Source organism: Orcinus orca, chromosome 13 (genome assembly GCF_937001465.1).
Source record: "Orcinus orca chromosome 13, mOrcOrc1.1, whole genome shotgun sequence".
NCBI lineage: Eukaryota > Metazoa > Chordata > Mammalia > Artiodactyla > Delphinidae > Orcinus > Orcinus orca.
Genome location: NC_064571.1, coordinates 62,090,753 through 62,112,838, shown reverse-complemented (window position 1 = coordinate 62,112,838; position 22,086 = coordinate 62,090,753). Strand labels below are relative to the sequence as shown.

The window sequence follows — 22,086 nt, the reverse complement described above, 5'->3', positions numbered from 1 at the left end:
ACCAGCCACATGCAGTTATTTAAATTGAATTAAAGTTAAATAAAATTAAAAGTTTAGTTCCTCAGTCACTCTAGCCACATTCCATGTGCTCAATCACCACCTCAGCTACTGGCTACCATTCTGGACAGTGGAGATACAGAACACTTCCATCATCACAGTAAATTCTATTGAATAGTGCTGGCAGAAGATCAATAATTCCCAAACTACAGTCACAGGAGTACCAATTCCTACATTTCTGCCAAATGGACCTATAATTCCTAGCATTTATCTAATATTTTCTTTAATATACTCACTGTAATTACAAATACATGATTCTTTATGGTAGCTTTCTTTTCAAAAAATCTTTGCCCAGAGCAGGACTTACAGATCTGTTGACATATGCCCTTTGTGTAAATATTTCAAGGCTTCTACATTTTGTGACTACATTACTGAGACACTTTGGGGATTAGTATACCAAGGACTAAAATATGAAGGTGTGAGTCTAAAATGTTTTATAGTTACTAAAGTTGTTTAAGAGACAACTTTAAGTACTTGCCTTACAAAATAACTTTAATTTTTAAAACAATTTTTAAAAAGACCATTTTCTAAACTATCAGTACCTTGCAAAATGCTGCTGCAGACAGTTCTAATTTCTTTAGCTGATTTCAAAACTGTATACTCTCACTGATTTATTTTGACTCCTCACAGAATATCCTTTAACGCACTATACAGTATGTCACTGTCCTGCACTGAACAGCCTGATATATATCTGTCACACTAAACTGTAAACGCATTTTTGCAGGGATGTTGCTGAGGATGGTTCACCTACTTCATATAGTAGCCCTTCTTTGTGAGGGCCCATAAAAGAAATTTCTCTGGTTGGTTTTATAATATGAACAATTTGATCATGTAACTAATCATGTTTTCTTGTTTACTTTGCCCACTGCAAAACGCCAAGCCTAATTTGTAGCCTAATTCTAACATTAGTCTAGGATCTTATGGCATATGTTTTAGGTGCAGATACCAACCTAGCTTCATCTTATTTTGTGACCTTAATTTTCCCATTAAAAATTCTTACATGTATCTCTAAAAGAGTCTCAATTTTTGGGGAAAAAGTTGAATTTTTAAGAATTGAAAATAATGACTTAATTAGAAATTTTAAAGTTTATTTGCATTTTAAAAAACCTACCGAGTAAATAATGAAAATGCAGAAATATTTAGATTTTTTATAATGCTCATTCTCTTTTCAAATATTTGAGTTACCAACATTTTATAAAACCTCATAATATGCTTTAAACATATCTCTAACAGCTTAAAATTTTTCCTTTGAAAAGAGTAAAAATATAGAATCAAAATTATTTTCATTAAATTTTAATTTAAAATTGAAATGTTATTAAGTTTGATTTAGTTATTATTAAATTAGAAAAAATCTAATGGGAAGTAAAACATCCCCATAACTTAGCTGCAATAATTCTTAAGGATTAATAAAAAGGATTTCACATTCCATCTTTACAAAATCTCTAACAAAATATTTGTATGAATAAAACTCATTTAAAAAATTCACTTTTTAAAAAATTCACATCCTCTAAGTGTAAGGCCCTATGGTTTGTAAAGGTAAGACAGTCAGTCTTTGCCTTCCAGGGGCTTACAATCTAGTAAAAGGAGAAATAAAACAAATATATAACATGATAAGAGAAATGCCAAGAATGAAAAATAAAATTCTAGAAGAGGGAATAAAAACTTTAACTGGGAATGTAGACAATCACTTCAACAGTGATATTTGAGCAGAATCATAAAGAGAAGCAAGGTTTCCATGGGTAGAAAGTGAAAGTGAAAGGGTCATCATTGAGAAAGTACAAGGTAAATGAGAGAAGGTAAGTCAGTGGACCCATACGATTGGAGAATGAAGTGGGTGGGTAGAAAGAAGGCAAAAAAGTACACAGGAGCCCAACAGGGACCATACAAACGGAGAAGCCTGGAATCAACAGAGCTGGGTCCAAGCTTTGCAACCTACCAACTACAGCACCTTACATAAGCTGCTTAACCTCTCAACGATCAACAGGAATATTAACTTTAAATGGTTCTTATCAAAATTAAATTACTTGATGTTTATAAAAAACTAACCACTATGATCAAGAAACACTAGTGGTTTATATTATTCTATATCCAAAGGGGGAGAGACAAGGGGTTCCAGAGCAAGGCAGTAACATGATCAAATCTGTATTTTAAAGGGATAATGCTGATAGCACTGTGTAGCAGGAACTGGAACAAGAAGAGACAGAGCAAGCTCCTAAATAGAAGGCAGAAGCTATCGGTCAGGAAAGAGGTATCAGGGTCTGCATTTTACCGTAAGAAGATGGAAAGCAAGACAACAAGGAACACTTCCCTCTAGAAACTACCTCTGGTAAATTATATGGATCACTTATACTGTTTTGACCAAACTAAAAGTCCCCATAACTAAATAACTAAATAAACACATCAATGAGAGAGGAAAAATATTAAAATAAAAAATTTATGTCTTAGAAAAAATACAGATAAAATAATCTTGATAAACACATGACCCAATGAAGTCATATTAGCATTATTAAGAGACTAAAGAGCAAACAAAAAGAATTATAGGGAGCATTAAGAATATTTATTTAAAATAAGCATTTGTGTACCAAGCTGGGAAGTCTTCAGTGATGATAAGGAATAAAGTAACTTTCTAGCAAATGTTTACACACTATATTCATCTATATAATTGAGAAATTACAGAATTCCAAGGGGGAGGAAATGTAATAACTAGCCTGTGAAAAAGAGATTTCTGCTATTCATAATTATGATCTACAGTTGTGTTTAGCAGGATATTTAGGAATTCTCTGAAAACAAAGGTCCCCACAAAATGAAGTAAAAGAAAATGTGGCCTGAAGAAAAGCCAGAGAGAATATTAAATATTGTCACTGAACATCAGGAAACACTGTGGCCAACCTTTAAAAACATTATGAATCTTGAGGCATGAGTATATTAAACATTTAAAAAGAAGAAAACAAGGAAATAAAACATAATAACACATTTTAAAAAACCTAAACAACTGTACTGAGGAAAAACCCCACAAAAAAACGAAAAATAAAACCCTGTTAATAATTATTTGAATATATAGGGATTGACTGTTCATGATTTTTAAAAATTCAGAAATTGGTTTTCAAGCAAGAGAACCATTTCCTAAGACAATGTCTCACCTTTGGTCACACACTGGAATCATCCATGGAGCTTAAAATCACATCTGGTATTTTCATCCCAAGCATCTTTACCATAGACCTCTCTTTGCAGCAATCATTTTTGCCACATAACTAATTGGCCATAAGGCAATTTTGCCATCAAAGATAAAATAACTGGTTGACAGTTTGGTTTCAAAGTTCATTAGCATTTCTTTTTTTTTTAACTCCTTTATTGGAGTATAATTGCTTTACAGCGGTGTGTTAGTTTCTGCTTTATAACAAAGTGAATCAGTTATACATATACATATGTTCCCATATCTCTTCCCTCTTGCATCTCCCTCCCTCCCACCCTCCCTATCCCACCCCTCTAGGTGGTCACAAAGCACCAACCTGATCTCCCTGTGCTATGTGGCTGCTTCCCACTAGCTATCCATTTTAAGTTTGGTAGTGTATATATGTCCATGCCACTCTCTCACTTTGTCACAGCTTACCCTTCCCTCCCCCATATCCTCAAGTCCATTCTCTAGTAGGTCTGTGTCTTTCTTCCCGTCTTGCCCCTAGGTTCTTCATGACTTTTTTTTTTTTCCTTAGATTCCATATATATGTGTTAGCATACGGTATTTGTTTTTCTCTTTCTGACTTACTTCACTCTGTATGACAGACTAGCATTTCTTCTAGTTAGCAACATTATTGATTGCTTTATTGAGCTGACGAATGAGGATGAAGAGTTGCACCAAGAGTTGGTTTCTTATTTTAAAATACACTACACATTGGAGGAGAAAGAGGCCGAGGGCCTTAAAGGTGCAGAGTTGATCCCACATTTCTCATACAATTTTGCAATGTCTACCAACAGACATGTGATAGAAACAACAATGTAGAAGGCTTTCACAACACAATACAAAGCTCAGTTACAAATATGCAACCTAGTATTTGGAAACTGATACCTCTCTTAATGAAGGAAAAAATTTTAATGAAAAAGTGGAATGATGAACAAGAAGAGGAATGAATAAGCAAAAAATTGTGTACGGTAGAACAATGTGTGCACTAGGAGTGCTGACCCCTATGCAATCAAAAATCCATGTATAACTTGACAGTTGGCCTCTGTTCTGCAGTTCTGCACCCAGATTCAACTGACCATAATCATGTACTACTGTAGTATATATGAACAAAACACTTGAACGTTTGTAACAAAAATGACTGCAGCAAAGTTATCTACAGCAAAGATGCTTAGGGAAAGTATCTAGAACGCTTAAAACAAAAGATGCTCAGCCTCTCTTCCCAGGATTATGGTTAAGCTCTGGGGAACAGGACATGGACATCTGAATTTTTTTTTTTTTTTTGCGGTACACAGGCCCCTCACTGTTGTGGCCTCTCCCGTCGCAGAGCACAGGCTCCGGACGCGCAGGTTCAGCGGCCATGGCTCACAGGCCCAGCCGCTCCGCGGCATGTGGGATCTTCCTGGACCGGGGCACGAACCCGCGTCCCCTGCATCGGCAGGCGGACTCTCAACCACTGTGCCACCAGGGAAGCCCCTGGACATCTGAATTTTAAATTTACTTTTATATTACTCAGTGTATTTATTATATATACTCTTTTAAAAAAATAGACTTTTAATAGTTTGAGTTATAGAAAAATTGAGACAATAGTACAGTGAGTTTCCATACACTCCATACCCAATTTCCCCTATTATTAACATTTTCACTATGGTACATTTGTTATACTTAATGAACTAATATTGATACATTATCATTAACTGAAGTCCTTAGTTTTTTTTTTACCCAATGTCTTTTTCTTGTCCCAGGATCCCATTTAGGATACCATATTTCCTTTAATCATTGTATCTTCTTAGGCCCCTTTTGGCCGTGACAGTTTCTCTGATTTTGCAGGGTTTTGAGCACCCTGACTGTTTTGAGGAGTACTACTGTTCAGGTGTTTCATCAGATGCCCCATTATTGGAATTTTTCTCATTATTAGACTGGAGTTACGGGTTTGGGGGAAGAAGACCTCAGAGGTAAGGTGCCATTCTCAACATATCATCATATCAAGCGTACCTACCATCAACATCATTTATAACCACTGATGTAGACATTCATGATCTGGCTGAGGTTATGTTTGTCAGGTTTCTCCACTGGAAAGCTATTTTCCCCTCCCACCAATACCTACTCTTTAGAAGTAAGTCACTATGCACATCCCACACTTAAGAAATGACAATTTACGTTCCCTGTCCTTCAAGGCAGAGTATCTATATAAATTATTTGGAATTCTTCTGTATTGGAGATTTTTCTATTTCTTACCATTTATTTATTCATCCAAATGTAGTTCTTATATATATATATATATATATATATATATATCAGTATGGACTCATGGATAATTATTTTATACTCTGGGATATAATATATACTCTTTTAGAATATAATTTTATTTATTTTTTAGTAGGCAATTTATTCACATGGTTCAAAATTTTAAAAGTACAAGAGTAGAGGGACTTCCCTGGTGCCACATGATTAAGAACCCGCCTGCTAAAGCAGGGGACACGGGTTTGATCCCTGGTCCGGGAAGATCCAACTAAGCCCGCAAGCCACAACTATTGAGCCTGCGCTCTAGAGCCCGCAAGCCACAACTACTGAAGCCCGCACACCTAGAGACCGTGCTCTCTAACAAGAGAAGCCACAGCAATGAGAAGCCCACATACTGCAACAAAGAGTAGCCCCCGCTCGCCGTCAACTAGAGAAAGCCCTCATGCAGCAACAAAGACCCAACACAGCCAAAAATAAATAAATAAATTTATTTTTTTTAAAAAAAGGACAAGAGTAGAGTTCAAAATCTATGCCCTAGTTGCCCCAGTGATCTCTGCCATAGTCAACAATATTGCCAGTTTTCTCAGTATCCTTCTGAACGTATTTTATACCTAGACAGTAGACATGGACATATCTTTTCCTCATTTTACACAAATGGTGGCATACTATAAACAGTGTTGTGTCTTGTTCTCTTTTCCACTTAGCGATATATTTTAGAGATCATTCCATAACAATATACAAAGAACGTTTTTATTCTTTTTTTTAACAGCTGCATAGTTTTATTTCACCAGTTCCCTACTGATGGGATATGGGTTGAGGAGTAAAACTAAAACCAAACAATCTTGAGTTCAAATCCTGATCCATTTCACTTACTAACTATACAAGCTTGGCTTATTTAACTTCAGTTTCTCCATTTGTAAAATAGTACCTACTTTGTAAGGTTGTCATGAAAATTAAATAAGTGAATATGTGTAAACAGCTTAGAACTCCTGATATGTTCTGAGTGCCACATGAATTGAAGCTACTATTTCGAATCTTGTTATTACAAACAATATCCAGTGTATAATCTTATATACACATTTTTTTCCATCTTTTGAGTATATGAGTAGGATATTTCCTAGAAGCACATTTGCTAGGTTAAAGAACATGCATATTTGACATTTTTAGACATTGCCAAAATGCTCTTTACAGAGGCTATACCAATTTATAAGTAATATAATAAGAATCCATGTTTTTTTGTTGTTTCTCTTTGTGGTTGTTCACTGTCCTTTGTCTCAAGGCATTTTTAAATTTCCTCTTTGGTTTCATTGTTGACCCATTGGTTTTTTAGTAGCATGTTGTTTAGTCTACATGTAATCATTGAAATGGAGACTAAACAACATGCTACTAAAAAAACCAATGGATTGGGCTTCCCTGGTGGCACAGTGGTTGACAGTCCGCCTGCCGATGCAGGGGACGTGGGTTCGAGCCCTGGCCCGGGAAGATCCCACATACCACGGAGAGGCTGGGCCCGTGAGCCATGGCTGCTGAGCCTGTGCGTCCAGAGCCTATGCTCCGCCAACGGGAGAGGCCACAACAGTGAGAGGCCCGCGTACCGTAAAAAAAAAAAAAAAGAAAGAAAGAAAAACAACAATGAAAACACAACCATATAATATCTATGGGATGCAGCAAAAGCAGAGGGAAGTTCATACCAATACAGGCCTTCCTCAAAGAACAAGAAAAATCCCAATTAAACAACCTAATCTTCCACCTAAAAGAACTAGAAAAAGAAGAACAAAGAAAACCTAAGGTCAGCAGAAGGAAGTAATAAAGATCAGAGAAAAAATAAATAAAATAGAGATTAAAACAAAACAATAGAGAAATCAATAAAACCAAGAGCTAGTTTTTTGAAAGGATAACAAAACTGACAAACCTCTGGCCAAGTTCACCAAGAGAGGACCCAAATAAGCAAAATAAGAAATGAAAGAGGAGAAATAACAACCAATACCACAGAAATACAAAATACCATAAGAAAATATTATGAACACTTATATGCCAGAAAAATGGACAAGCTATAAGTAATGGACAAGTTTCTAGAATCATACAGCCTGCCAAAACTGAATCAAGAAGAAACAGATAATTTGAACAAACTGATCACTAGAAATGAAATGGAATCTATAATTGAAAAAACTCCCTGCAAACAAAAGTCCAGGACCAGATGGCTTCACCGGGGAATTCTACTAAACATACGAAGAAGAACTTATACCGATCCTTCTCAAACTCTTCCAAAAGACTGAAGAGGAGGGAACACTCCCAAAGTCATTCTATGAAGCCATCATCACCCTGATACCAAAACCAGACAAAGACACTACCAAAAAAGAAAATTACAGGCCAATATCTTTGATGAACATAGATGCAAAAATCCTCAACAAAATATTAGCAAACCGAATCCAACAACACAGAAAAAGGATCATACACCATGATCAAGCTGGATTCATTCCAGGGTCACAAAGATGCTTCAAATCTATCAATGTGATACACCACATCACCAAAGCAGAGACAAAAATCACATGATCATCTCAATAAATGCAGAATAAGCATTTGATAAAATTCCACACAATTTATGACAAAAACTCTTGCCAAAGTGGATATAGAGGGAACATATTTCAACAAAATACAAGCCATTTTTGACAAACTCACGGCCAACATAATACTAAATGATGAAAAGCTGACAGCCTTCTCACTAAAACCTGGAACAAGACAAGATACCCACTCTCACCACTTCTGTTCAACACAACACTGGTAGTCCTAGCCACAGCAATCAGACAAGAAAAACAAAAGGTACCCAAATCAGAAGGGAAGAGGTAAAACTGTCATTATATGGAGATGACATGATACTTGATATAGAACACCCTAAAGACTCCACACAAAAACTAGTAGAACTGATAAGTAAATGCAGCAAGGTAGCAGGATACAAGATTAATATACAGAAATCTGTTATATTTCTTTACACTAACAATGAGGTATCAGAAAGTAAAAAAAAAAAAAAAAAAAAAAATCCCATTTCAAATTGCATCAAAAAAGAAAAGGCCAGCCATCAAAGAAAAAAAAAAAAAAAAAAACTGCATCAAAACAAACAAAAAAAACAAAAAACCACCTAGGAATAACCCTAACCAAGGAGATGAAAGACTTATCTGCTGAGAACTATAAAACATTGATAAATGAAACTGAAGTTGATTCAGGGAAATGGAAAAATATCCCATGCTCTTAGATTGGAAGAATTAATATAGTTAAAATGTCCATAATACCCAAAGCAATCTACAGATTTAATGCAACCCCTATCAAATAACCCATGACATTTTTCACAGAACTAGAACAAATAATCTTAAAATTTATATGGAACCACGAAAGACCCAGAATTGCCAAAGTAATCCTGAGGAGAAAGAACAAAGTTGGAGACATAATCCTTCCAGATTTCAGGCAATACTACAAAGCTACAGTAATCAAAACAGGATGGTATTGGCACAAAAACAAACATATGAATCAGTGGAACAGAATAGAGAGCCCAGAAATAAACCTATGATCAATTAATCTTTGACAAAGGAGGCAAGAATATACAATGGAGAAAACGACAGTGTCTTCAGCAAGTGGTGCTGGGAAAACTGGACAGCGGCATGTAAATCAATACAGTTAGAACACTCCCTCACACCACACACGAAAATAAACTCAAAACGGCTTGAAGACTTAAATATAAGACATTACACCATAAAAATCCTCGAAGAGAAGACAGGCAAAACATTCTCTGACATAAATTGTAACAACGTTTTCTTAAGTCATCTATCAAGGCAACAGAAATAAAAATAAACAAATAGGACCTAATCAAACTTAAAAGCTTTTGCATAGCAAAGGAAACCATCAACAAAACAACAGACCACCTATGAAATGGGAGAAAGTATTTGCAAACGAAGGGACTGACAAGGGCTTAATGTACAAAATATACAAACAGCTCATACAACCCAATATCAAAAAACAAACAACCCAATCAAGAAATGGGAAGAAGGGCTTCCCTGGTGGCGCAGTGGTTGAGAGTCTGCCTGCCAACGCAGGGGACACAGGTTCAAGCCCTTGTCTGGGAGGATCCCACATGCCGCGGAGCAACTGGGCCCGTGGGCCACAACTACTGAGCCTGCGCATCTGGAGCCTTGCTCCGCAACAAGAGAGGCCGCGATAGTGAGAGGCCCACGCACCGCGATGAAGAGTGGCCGCTGCTCGCCGCAACTAGAGAAAGCCCTTGCCCAGAAACGTAGACCCAAAACGGCCAAAAATAAATTAATTAATTAATTAAAAAAAAAGAAATGGGAAGAAGACCTAAATAGACATTTCTTCAAAGCAGACATATAGATACCCAACAGTACATGAAAAGATGCTCAACATCGCTAATTATTGAGCAATGCAAATCAAAACTACAGTGAGGTATCACCTCACACTGGTCAGAATGGCCATCATCAAAAAGTCTACAAATAATAATGCTGGAGAGGGTGTGGAGAAAAGGAACCCTCCTACATTGCTGGTGGGAATGTAAATTGGTGCAGCCACTATGGAGGTTCCTTAAAAAACTAAAAACAGAGTTACCATATGATCCAGCAACCCCACTCCTAGGCATGTATGTGGAAAAAACAAAGCTCTAATTCAAAAAGATACATGCAGCCTAATGTTCATAGCAGCCCTATTTACAACAGCCAAACCTACTGTATAGCACAGGGAACTCTACTCAATATTCTGTAATAACTTATATGGGAAAGAATTTGGAAAAGAATGAATATATATATATATGTATAACTGAATCACTTTGCTGTACAACTGAAACTAACACAACACTGAAAATCAACTATACTCCAATAAAATTAAAAAAAAAAAAGTCAAGACATGGAAGCTACCTAAGTGTCTATCAACAGATGAATGGATAAAGAAGATGTGGTTGGTAGATAGATAGACAGGCAGAATGGAATATTACTCAGCCATAAAAAGGAATGAAATAATACCATTTGCAGCAGCATGGATGGACTAAGTGAAGTAAGTCAGACAGAGAAAGACAATATATAATCACTTATATGTGGAATCTAAAAAATAATACAAATGAACTTATTTACAAAACAGAAACAGACTCACAGACACAGAAAACAAACTTACGGTTATCAAAGGGGAAGGGGGGGAGGGATAAATTGGGAGTATGGGATTAACAGATGCACACTACCATATATAAAATAGACGAACAATAGGGATATACTGTATGGCAAAGCGAACTATATTCAATATCTTGTAATAAACTACAATGAAAAGAATTTTAAAAAAAGAAATACAGATACATACATATATATGTATAACCAAATCACTTTGCTGTATAACCTGAAACTAACACATTATAAATCAACTATACTAAAAAAAAAAAAAAAAAAAAAAAATGGCTTCCCTGGTGGCGCAGTGGTTGAGAGTCTGCCTGCTGATGCAGGGTACACGGGTTCATGCCCCGGTCCAGGAAGATCCCACATGCCGCGAAGCGGCTAGGCCCGTGAGCCATGGCCGCTGAGCCTGCGCGTCCAGAGCCTGTGCTCCACAACGGCAGAGGCCACAACAGTGAGAGGCCCAAGTACCGCAAAAAAAAAAAAAAAAAAAAAGTCTGTTTCTTCCACATACTGTTTTACAGTATTATACTAGTCAGCTCAGGCTGCATAACAAAATACCATAGCTGAACAGCTTAAAAACAGAAATTTATTTTCTCATATTGCTGGAGGCTGGAGTTGAACATCAGGGTACCAGCATGGTCAAATTCTAGTTGAGAGCCCTCTTCCTGGCTTGCAGACAGCAGTCTTCTCACTGTGTGCTCAGATGACCTTTCCTCAGAGTATGCACATGGAGGGGGAGAGATACCTCTTTCTCTCTTCCTCTCTTCTTATAAAGCCACCAATCCTACTGGATTAGGACCTCACCCTTACGATCTCATTTAACCTTAATTACCTCCTAAAAGTCCTATTTCCAAATATAGTCACACTGAGGGTTAGGGTTTCAAAATATGAATTGAGAAGGAAGAGGAGCACAGTTCAGTCCATAGCAAGTATATTATCGAACTTGTTGACTTCAGGTAAAAAATGTATTTCAGTATAGAATAAGAAGTGAATAAGAAGTGAAGTTGAGCATTTTTCACATGCTTAAGAGACAGCTATATTTTCTGTAAATTGGCTATTCATATTTGCCTATTTCATGGATTGATGATCTTTAAAACACCAAATCCAACCATTCCTCAGAATGTTTCTCTTTGTGTGGGAGATCCTTAATAAGGCCTGAACAACATATCAAAAAACACAAACAAAATCCCTGTATATTTAGCAGTATATATGTTGAATTTCTCAAAATGATCTGATGCCAGTAAAATACCCTATACAGAAAAAGAGAGCTTTTTCAAGATAATGGCTTCTTTTCCTAAGCCAGCCTCCAGCACAATAAAGAACAAAGGAGAACTTTTTTTCCCCTTTCAGTTGTATAATTTTTTAAGAGGAAGAAATATGTTACCATACTAATGAAAATCAATTCTTGATTACATTGTGAATTTCTATTTTCAATGGGCTTCCTTCTATTAATCATTCCAGAATACAAGTCTTACCTAATAAAATGGTATAATGCTTTCTAAGTACCCTTTTCTCATGAGGGAGGAAAAAAAGCTGCTTGTAATAGGGACCAAGATTAGAAAAGCAGCAGAGGTGGTAACAAGCTTAGTAACTCTCAGCAATTGTCACTGGCTATTTATTTAGCTTATTCCTCTAGGGCAGTAGTTCTCAATTGGGGTGATTTTGCCCTCCAGAAGATACGTGGCTACGTCTTGAGACACTTTCGGTTGTTACAACTTGTGGTACTGATACCTGGTAGGTACAGGCCAGGGATGCTACTAAACATACTACAATGAACACTACACAGAACAAAGAATTCTCTGGCCCAAAATGTTGACAGTGCTGAAGTTGAGAAACACTGCCCTGGGGAAAAACGGGGTCAAGAATATAGAAGGACTGGAAAATGTGGAAGTAAGGTGATAACCTTCTGAAAACTAGACATGCCTATATTTCCTTCCCTAGCCTATTTCAGCCTTGATTAAAAGAAAAGGAAATGAAAGAAACAGTAAAAAGAGCTAGCAGGGCAGAAGCAAAAGAGGCCTTTAGTTTGGCCTCTTTCCAAATCCCCCCCCCATCACTGTGCCAATGATTTCTCTTGACTGTGCAAAATGAAGTCTGTTCCCAGTCCATGTGGGAAAGTAACAGAACTTCATAAGTTATCAAATGCTCACCCCTTCCTTATGCACTCACTTTGCCCACTTTAGACTTGCCTGTCTTTGCTTATGCATTAGAGATGGTTTCAAGAATAAAAAACAGATCATCTTATCTTTCTATGCCCATTTTGTGGAAGTTACTTTTTATGGTATTAACTTATACTTATCCTAAGTAAAAAGTTCTAATACTTGCAAATAAAATTCCTTCAAGCAACACTATATTTTGAGTTATTTAATGTGAACAGTTTAAAGTTCACGCCATTAAAATTCTGTCAATAAAATATGTTAGATGAGGTAGGAAGTTTCCAACTTTTTAATTCTACTTGGTCAAATACAATTTTTACATATTAACAAAACAGCTTCAGAATTTAACATTATCTGACATATAATTTATCATTATACATTTTTAAAAAGGGAATATGAGTCTTATTCTAAATGCAATGGAAAACCATTGGACTTTTTTTTTTAATTTATTTTTGGCTGCTTTGGATCTTCATTGCTGCGCTCAACCTTTCTCTAGTTGTGGCGAGTGGGGGCTACTTGTTGCAGTGTGCGGGCTTCTCATTGCGGTGGCTTCTCTTGTTGTGGAGCACAGGCTCTAGGTGCATGGGCTTCAGTAGTTGTGGCACGCGGGCTCAGTAGTTGTGGCTCGTGGGCTTAGTTGTTCCAAGGCATGTGGGATCTTCCTGGACCAGGAATTGAACCCTTGTCCCCTGCACTGGCAGGCGGATTCTTAACCACTGTGCCACCAGGGAAGTCCCACCACTGGAGTTTTACTGTACATTTAATTTAAAAAGCATTTTTAACTGAAGTATAATGAGCAAAGTACACTAATGTTAATTAGAAGACAGATAACTCTACATCCCCTACCCCATGTAAGCACCACCCAGATCAAGATATAGAACATTTCCAGCAGCACAGGTTTTTTTTTATGTTCACTTAATTTGAAAGGTTGAATACTAAAGTCATTTGATGCCAAGTAAATCTTCACAGTAAGTCTTTCTAATAATAAACCAGATCATAGTAAATAACCTCCAAGAAGGCAAGGACAATCTCTTTTCAATGTTCCCTATTGATGGCCCAGCACCTAGAACTTAGTATCTAACCGGAACTTACTGAAAAAAGTTGTTGCCTACTGAGCAAAGGTAAACTAATTTAACACTAAAGTATTTCTCAGAAACAAATATAATTATTACTTTAACATCACTTTTTAGTAAAGTATTTAATTGAAGAGAAGAATTTCAAGGACTCTGTTTCTATACACAGATAGAAGGCACTAAAGTCTAGGTGAGCCAATGAGAAAATTATTCAATGTGGACTCTGAATCTCATCATTAATCTCCAACAGGATTTTCTAAATATGGCATTCCAGAGGAGTTGCTTCATTTAATACCATTTTCTTTGACACAATCCAAAACATTCATTTTATTTTTTCTTTGTTTTTCAGTTAGTTCTGATTATCTTTAACTCAAACTTCTTGGAACTTTCTATTCTAGTCAAGGTCTTAACCTGAATACCCAGCAAAATTTAAAAAAAAAATCCTTCTTCCAGTTTGAGGCTCCAGATTAGTTCATGGTTGCCTGACACTGTTTTGCCAAGACAAAAAAATGCAGGGATAGGGTAAAGAGTAGTATGTCACCTAGTGACTGCAACACAGCTGTAGTGCAAAGAACGGGGCGGGGGGGGAACAGAGAATGACAACTGGTTTCTAGAACACAAAAAATACAGCTGGGGCTTTCACTCTATTTTGGCAGAACCTGAAAATTACACCATGTCTGCAGAGACAATGTATTCAGTCAAAGTATAGACCAAAATCCTCCTAAATTAGGATACATAAAGAGCCTTCAGGTCTAGTGTCATGTAAATGGTCAAAACTAAAAACAAATGTTTTAAGTCAGTTAAAAGCAAACAGTCAGCTTTAGTTAGAATCATTTCAATTTCAGTAAACATCATTATAGCTTAAAATGAATTGCTGTCTGCCAATTTCCTCTCCTACTCCAATTACATCTACTATCTTCATTCAGCAAACACAATAGCAGTAGCATTATAGTGGTATTTCTAAGCCTCTTGGCAATGTGAAATCAAGGTAAGAAGCTAACATTCATTGAGTGTAAAAGTTGCTATGCATCAGGCATTATGCAAAGCACTTGACATAGGCTATCTCATTTCCTCAAAATTCCTAAAACAAGTAACCACACTCCTCTATTAAGTGAATATTTCAACTCTATTTTTAAGTTTGTTATATGCTAAATACTAAAATCAAAGGGCAAGAGTGAAGCAAAGTTACTGTCATGTGTATAGCATGAATGCTATACATGCTTTGGTATTTACTAAAATTTTAAGAACACTACAGGATCAATGATCTTTCCAGATTTCAAGAGATTTTAAAACCATGAATATTACTATTTTGAAGGTACTAATTATGTGCCAGACGATGTATTAAGGGCTTTATATTTTAACATTGAGGTAGGTATTATGACCCTTGCATTACTAATCAGGATTAGAAGTCAAATGACGGAAGAAAGGATCTATAATCACAAAAAATAAGAAAGTTACAGAATCAAAATCTTAACCTGCATGTGTCTCTTTGATTTGAAAACACTGTTACCTCTCTCGGATTACTATTATCTTTTTAAAATACACACCAATAACAAAAAAAATAACAGAACAGATTTAAATGCTAATGTAATTTTGACACTGGGAATCCATGCATGAACACTCTCTTCTTAGATGGGCAAGGCATGTTCCCTCAGTTTTGATTTGCTCATTGTAATCTGACTCTCTCTCTGGTAGTGGCCTCCTAGCAGAGATCTGATCAGCCAATTTCTGCTTGGCTCAATCCCACTTCTACCTACTGCTCCAAGTGTCTGCCTTCTTGTTCTCCTGAATGCCAGTTCTTTGGATTTCATCAGTATAAAAAACACTCCCTTCAGCTTATAAACTCCTAGAAGGCAGAGATTCCGTGTGTTGTTAAGTTTGCTTTATAAACCAATATGAAGATACAGAAATCTAATATACACAGGTTAAAAACTTCCATTGTTTAACTATATCCATACTCATAATGGAAACTGTGTAATATTCTTAAAACAAACACACCCAAGCCAAACTGGAAATCCTATTTTAAAGCTCTCAAGCTACAATTCACATCTAGAAGACATTGATTATCACTAATTTACTAAGACCCTACAATATTACTAACAGAAGTTTTCGATTTCTCCAAACTCATAAACTCTATTTCTATATAGTTTAACTCAGGGTTTTTCAACTTCAGCACTACTGGCATTTTGGACCAGATAATTCTTTGCTGGGATGGGGGGTGGGCCGGGCAGGTGGGCTCTCCCATGCACTGTAGCAGCCTCCCTGCCCTCTATCCACTAGATGCCAGTAGCACTTCCTCTCCCCATAGTTGAGACAACAAAAATAGAACGTCTCTAGCCACTGCCCAGTGTTCCCTGGCGGGGGTGGGGGGCGGTGGTGTCGACCCAGTTGAGACCTACTGTTTTAATTTAATCTTATATGTTAAAATTAGATACTGGGGCTGTAGTATTTGCCAATAAAATTGTCCTAATCTACATTCTTACAAGGAATAAGGATGAAGTTCACTGGTATTCTCAGAGTGAATAAGCTAGCGAATTTCAGAGTTTTCTAGAAGAACCTGGCCTTTTGCACAATCCTAGAAAAGAGCTCTAGAAACTACATATCTGACCATCTAAACTAGTGGGAGCAGGCTGGACAAAACTAAGGTGCTGATACATGACACAGGATGGAAAAGAATACTGGTGCTTATCGGCTCATTCCTTTTTCTTTGTGGCTCTAACTATACGTTATTTCATCAAGGGAAGTAATTAGCACCACAGATTAATTGCAGTATCATGTTTTTAGCAGTAAAAGCAGGTAGAATGTGTCTTTTAACAAATGTCTACTGAGTATAAGGCAGTTGGAGGGATAGAAAGAGGAGTAAAACAGAACCAACCTCAATGTAACATAAATGTTGGAAGCATTTCAAATTTTCAAAAAAATGAAGCTAACTTTTTGGCTTAAGCTAAAGACAACAACAACAACAAAAGAAACTCCACCCACTCCACCCTCAGGATGTGTCATGAAACTGGACTGAATTCAAAGAGTGATCACTTTCGGTCACATCCAAGTTTTTTTGTTTTTTTTTTTGCGGTACGCAGGCCTCTCACTATTGTGGCCTCTGCCGTTGCAGAGCACAGGCTCTGGACGCGCAGGCTCACGGGCCCAGCTGCTCCACGGCATGTGGGATCTTCCCGGACCGGGGCACGAACCCGCGTCCCCTGCATCGGCAGGCGGACTCTCAACCACTGCACTACCAGGGAAGCCCCACATCCAAGTTTTAAGCGAAGTTCAACAATCAATGATTTGCTCGTTACAGAGATATATTCATTGACGGGGAAAAAAATCTCAGTGTATATGTTTTATATTATCTGTGTTAGTTAGAAATTGATCCAGTTTTTAACTTTTATAAGCCTGGAATCATTGATTGTTCTCTATTTCTATGAGGTTTTACCATACCCTGACCTATAATGGAAATACCAATCACACTTTTCCCCTAATTGAGCACATAATACCTAATGTTTATTTATTTCTACTATTTTGAACATTTTCCCACATGCTTGTTTACTAATTTAATATCTTTGTGAAATATATTTTTTTATCAATTGACCAAATATTTAGAGACCAGTGTTTTTCTTACAAATATATGAGCTCTTTACAGAATAGATATTAACTTTATATAATACTTGTTGTAGTATTTCCCCCATCTTATTTCTGTTTTTATTATTCTTACATATGTAAATATTACACTTGGAATATTCAAATCTGCAAACTGTTCTTTTCCCTTTTGTTTCCTTTTATTGTTTTGAAAGTGAAATACCCATTCTCTATTATAAGTTTGATAAATATTCAATTCTACTTTATTCTAATTTTCCTTTGATTTGAATGCTCATATGTAACTTTTAAATCCTCTGAAATTTATCTTGGTGTCAGGTATTAAGTGGAGGTCTATGTTTATGGCCCTTCAACTGCTTAATGAGTTTTCTAAACACAAATTTCTGAAAAATGATTCCTTTTTTTTCCTCATGCCTCCCTTGGCATGTACCTAAAATGTACCATGGATCTATTACTGCTTTTAGCAGTATTTGGTTTCAGTTATTGTAGTTTTTCTCTTCCCTTTCTCTCTTATTTTTCAGATTTTTAACTTAATGCTTTTGACTACTTTTTCTCCCAGATAAACTTTAGAGAAACATTGTCAGAGTAAAAAGAATCCCAATAACAATCTGAATGGAAAAAATAATTTAAATTGGGGAGTAAAAATTATATACTATCAGCCTTCCTTTTCAGAAACATGATACTACATTTATTTCACAAAGCCTTTTTCTTAAATATTTCAGAAAATTTTTAAATTTTATTTGTAGTTGTATTCATTTATTTAAGATAATTATCAATAAATACTTTTAATCACTTTTTCCCTAATGGAAATATTTATGTACTCTTGGTTAGTTTTCATGTCCCTCTTGTGATATCAAAAGATCTTACATAGTTTCAATGAATGCTCCTCTCCCTATACCTTTATAGTTGCTCTATAGGCTCTTTCTGGCAGTTCAGTCCTTGGGAATATTCATACAATAAGGAATATCTCAATTCCATTATATTAGATGTAATAGCCTAAGGGTATAGAAATATAGAAAAAGCATGTTTGCTCACTTACTGCTCAACAATAGTAATTAACAAGTTAAATCAGCTGAACTCAAAATTATATGATTCTGAAATCACATCTGTAATCACATTAATCTAAAGAAACTAATCCCCTGAGGAATATATTACAATACTGAAGACAAAAGTCACAGGTTTTCAGGAGCTAAGACTGCACATGAAACTCACACATACAGACCAAGAACAGAAGATTAAATAAACCACAGAATTGATATATCATTAACCTCCAATTTTCTGCATCAATAAAAAGAAGCATTAGTAGAGCTAATATGAAATTGTGAAGAATTTACCCATACAGATCAAGAAAGGAATCAATTGTCTTATACACAGTAGAAAATAGATTATGACACAAATGTATATTCCATAAAGCAGAAAACCAAAAGTTAACATAAATTTAACTGGTAGCAGCTTTCAGCTATTTCTGGATCACCACTAGTTTCTTACAAGCTCTCAAAAGGGAAAGGATCCCAAAGTACAGTGTGGTTAAAGTTTTGTTTGCTTGTTTGTTTAGTTTAGAAGCCACAAAGATCAGACTAATAAATAATATTATTGTTAAGCTAACACTTACTGTGTGATTACTATGTGCTAGGTGTTGGACTAAGCGTTTTATAAATATATCATTTAATGTACACGTACACACACACAAAAAAACCCATGAAATTAGTACTATTTTTAACCTCGTTTTCCAGATAAGAAACCAAGGTTACACAACTAGTAAGTTGTAAAGACAAACCCAAATTTTACTGATCCGCAAACTCATGTTTTTAACTACCATACTATACTGCTTCATATGAATTCTTTTCTTTACTTATTCAGTTATGAAACATCTTAAAAGCTTTTGCACAGTAAAGGAAACCATAAACAAGACAAAAAGACAACCCTCAAAATGGGAGAAAATATTTGCAAATGAAACAACAGACATTTATTAATTTCCAAAATATACAAACAACTCATGGAGCTCAATATCAAAAAAAAAACAATCCAGTTAAAAAATGGGCAGAAGACCTAAATAGACATTTCACCAAAGAAGACATACAGATGGCCAAGAGGCACATGAAAAGATGTTCAACATCACTAATTATTAGAGAAATGCAAATCAAAACCACAATGAAGTATCACCTCATGCCGGTCAGAATGGCCATTATCAAAAAATCTAGAAACAATAAATGCTGGAAAGGGCGTGGTGAAAAGTGAGCCCTCCTGCACTGTTGGTGGGAATGTAAATTGATACAGCCACTATGGTAAACAGTATGGAGGTTCCTTAAAAAACTAAAAATAGAACTACCATATGACCCAGCAATCCCACTACTGGGCATATGCCCTGAGAAAACCATAATTCAAAAAGAGACATTGGGCTTCCCTGGTGGCACAGTGGTTGAGAGTCCACCTGCCAATGCAGGGGACACGGGTTTGTGCCCCGGTCCAGGAAGATCCCACATGCCGTGGAGCAGCTAGGCCCGTGAGCCATGGCCGCTGAGCCTGCGCGTCCGGAGCCTGTGCTCTGCAACGGGAGGGGCCCCAACAGTGAGAGGCCCGCGTACCGCAAAAAAAAAAAAGATACATTTACCACCAATGTTCATTGTAGCACTATTTACAACAGCCAGGACATGGAATCACCTAAATGTCCATCAACAGATGAATGGATAAAGAAGATGCGGCACATATATACAATGGAATATTACTCAGCCATAAAAAGAAACGAAATTGAGTTATTTGTAGTGAGGTGGATGGACCTAGAGTCTGTCATAGAGTGAAGTAAGTCAGAAAGAGAAAAACAAATACCGTATGCTAACACATATATATGGAATCTAAAAAAAAAATGGTTCTGATGAACCTAGGGGCTGGACAGGAATAAAGACACAGATGTAGAGAATGGACTTCAGGAAATGGGGAGGGGGAAGGGTAAGCTGGGATGAAGTAAGAGAGTAGCACTGATATACATACACTACCAAATGTAAAATAGATAGATAGTGGGAAGCAGCTGCATGGCACAGGGAAATCAGCTGGGTGCTTTGCGACCACCTAGAGGGGTGGGATAAGGAGGGTGGGAGGGAGACACAAGAGGGAAGGGATATGGGGATATACGTATGCATATAGCTGATTCACCCTGTTATACAGCAGAAACTAACACAACACTGTAAAGCAATTATACTCCAATAAAGATGTTTTTTAAAAAAAAGAAATTAGAAAATTTAAAAACCCCATTTAAAACTGCAACAAAAACATGAAACACAGATAAAAAATGATATACACAATTCTGGTAAGCTTTTATGTATAAATCACCAAGCTGATTTTAACATTTATATGGAAATGCAAAGAACACAAACTGGGATAAATAGTTTTGAAAAAAAGAACAAAGTTGCAGGATTTATGCCCTGACATCATGTCTTTATAAAACTAAAGAATTCAAGACAATGTGGAATTAGTTTAAGGATACAGACACATAAGTCGATAAAACAAAACAGTGTTCAGAAATGGCCCAAGATATATGTGGTCAACTGATTTACAACCAAGGTACTAAAGTAATTGAGTAAGGGAAGAATAGTCTTTTCAACAAATGGTCCTGGAAAAATCTGATGTCCTACAAAAAGAAATGAAGTTTGATTCTTATCTTACCATATACAAAATTATTTTGAAATGGACTGTTGAATTGTGCCCCTCAAAGAGATGTTCAAGACTTCCCTGGTGGCGCAGTGGTTAAGAATCCGCCAGCCAATGCAGGGGACACGGGTTCAAGCCCTGGTCCGTGAAGATCCCACAAGCCGTGGAGCAACTAAGCCCGTGTGCCACAACTACTGAGCCTGCGCTCTAGAGCCCACGAACCACAGCTACTGAAGCCCATGTGCCTAGAGCCCATGCTCCTCAACAAGAGAAGCCACCTCAATGAGAAGCCCATGCAGTGCAATGAAGAACAGCCCCCGCTCACCACAACTAGAGAAAGCCCATGCACAGCAACGAAGACCCAATGCAGCCAAAAATAAAAATAAAAAGAATAAAAAGAAAACAGAAAGATCTCAAATAAACAACCTAACTTTATACCTCAAGAAACTAGAAAAAGAAGAACAAGAAGTAGTAGAAGGAAGGAAATAACAAAGATCACAGTGGAAATAAATGAAATAGAGACTAAAAACACAACAGAAAAGATCAATGAAACTAAGAGCTGGTTTTTAAAAAAGATAAACAAAATCAACAAGCCTTTATACAGACTTAACAAGAAAAAAAGAAGACTCATATAAACAAAATTACAAATGAAAGAGAAGACATTACAACTGATACACATAAATACAAAGGATCATAAGAGGCTACTATGAACAATTACACACCAACGAACTGGACACTTAGAGGAAGTAGATAAATTCCTAGAAACATGCAACCTACCAATCCTGAATCATGAAGGAATAGAAAATCTGAATAGATCAATTAATAGTAAGGAGGCTGAATCAGTAATCAGAAACCTCTCAACAAACAAAAGCTCAGAACCAGAGGGCTTTACTGGTAAATTCTACCAAATATTTAAATAAGAATACCAATCCTTCTTAAATTCTTCCAAAAAATAGAAGTAAAAGGAACACTTCCAAACT

General features: G+C 36.4%; 1 protein-coding gene across 3 annotated transcripts in view; it reads right to left on the bottom strand.

Annotated features, from left to right (window-relative positions):
* Nucleotides 1-22,086, bottom strand: part of PRKD3 (protein kinase D3) — a 77,235-nt gene that overhangs the window by 39,698 nt on the left and 15,451 nt on the right. The gene's annotated exons all lie outside the window — the stretch shown is intronic.